This window comes from Neolamprologus multifasciatus, chromosome 11 (genome assembly GCF_963576455.1).
Source record: "Neolamprologus multifasciatus chromosome 11, fNeoMul1.2, whole genome shotgun sequence".
NCBI classification, from domain to species: domain Eukaryota; kingdom Metazoa; phylum Chordata; class Actinopteri; order Cichliformes; family Cichlidae; genus Neolamprologus; species Neolamprologus multifasciatus.
The window spans coordinates 1,649,167-1,650,908 of NC_140449.1; the positions used below are offsets into that span (position 1 = coordinate 1,649,167).

A 1,742-nucleotide genomic window follows, 5' to 3' on the forward strand; every position below is an offset into this window, starting at 1 on the left:
TATCCTCAGATACCAGGCCCACAGAGAAAATTATGATAATTCAGGTATTTTCATGTCCCTTTTTCTCCCATCAATTATCCACTCATCTATTTAGTCATATTTTTTGCAATAAAAACTACAGACATAAAAAAGAAGCACATTTTTACCCAAATTTCCAATTTTTTGTTTCTTTATAACCAACTAGAAACAGCTGTGGGTGTCACGATCCTGGGTCTTATGACCCAGTGTTTTGAGTTTTAGTTCTTTTGATGTTTATAGTTTATGTTTAAGCTTATTAGGTTTCCTATGTTCATTTGCTTATTAGCTCCCCCTTGTGTTTTCAACCCCTGTGAAGTCTCCCTTGCCCTTCGTGTGTTTCATGTCTGCGTCTCATTATATTTTCAGTTTTATTTTGAAGGGGTCCTGTGTTCCTATGTTCAATGTTTTTAGTGTTACACTATCCTTGTGACGTCGTTATGTTCATGTGTGTCAGCTGTTTCTGTTGCTCCCACTTCCCTCATTATCCTCCTGTGTATATTTAGTCCATGTGCTTTCAGTCATTCTTTGTCAGGTCGTCTGCTCATCTGTGGCTGTATCCCAATTCAGGGTCTGCAGCCTTAAAGGCCGCATTTTAAGGCCGATTACGTCACAGCGATGCGACGAAGGCTGTCCCAATTCGAAGGCTGCTCGAAATGCGTCCCTCAAATGCGTCCTTCATTTCCCTGAATTTTAAGGACGTGGCGGTGTAGACTTCGTGGCCCAACATATCCCAGAATGCATAGTGTGACGGTGGGTGTGGATAATTTTGCCGGAAAAAAACGGCGGATGAGGGGCGCCGAAGAGTAAACTTTAAGTAAGTACTGAATATTATGTCACTTATTTATGTGCAAATGTTTAATAACGAAGAACATTAAAACATTACTGTTGGCTACATGTCGGCAAAGTTATGTGACATTAGTGACGTTTGTACTAACTTGGTTTTAAAGCCTTTACTTTAAAATATACGCCGTTCAATAGCTGAGCTTAATCTTACAGAGAATGATCAAAGCTCATGTAGAAACAAACAAATGAACAAAGGATTTTCTCCTTCATTTCTGTCAAACAAAGCTGTATGAAACGTTTCCAGCTGTTAGTATCATGGTTGCTAGGCAACCTGTGCAGCGCAAGGAGGCTAGACCGTCCCATTTCACAAGCCTCGCACTTCCAGCCTTAGCGGTCTTTAAGTACGCGGCTCTTGAGGATCGTTGAGGCTGCGTACTTTAAGGCTGCAGACCCTGAATTGGGATACAGCCCATGTCACAACTTCAGGTATCCATGTCAGTTCACCATGTTTAAGGTTTTTTCATGTTTAGTTTTAGTTCACCCAGTTTAGGTTATTGTTTAGTTTCACCAATGCCCTTTTGTTTGTACCTTTTTTGCTAGCCTCAATAAACAGCTTGTTTTTTGTTAAATCCACGCCACGTTCAGTTTTTGGTCTGCGTTTGAGTCCTCTTTTGCAAACACATACAGTCTGCCCCAGCCAGACTGTGACAGAGGGTCTAGACCACAGGTGTCCAACTCCAGGCCTCGAGGGCCGGTGTCCTGCAGGTTTTAGATGAGATAACTCATCATTTGTTTCAGGAGTGCTGATCCAGGGTGAGATCTAAAACTTGCAGGACACCGGCCCTCGAGGACTGGAGTTCGACACCCCTGGTCTAGAGGCATGTATTCTGAAATAATCCTTACATGTCACATTGACCTCATCCCAAAATATTTTACATCTT

At 42.0% G+C, this 1,742-nt stretch overlaps 1 long non-coding RNA gene across 1 annotated transcript; it reads right to left on the reverse strand.

Annotated features, from left to right (window-relative positions):
• Positions 1-284: 284 nt before the first annotated feature.
• Positions 285-1,531, reverse strand: LOC146507547 (uncharacterized). Its single transcript, XR_014876724.1, has 2 exons — positions 1,283-1,531; positions 285-563 (listed from the first exon to the last, which is right to left on the reverse strand). It is a non-coding gene; the product is annotated as an uncharacterized LOC146507547 (long non-coding RNA).
• Positions 1,532-1,742: the final 211 nt, after the last annotated feature.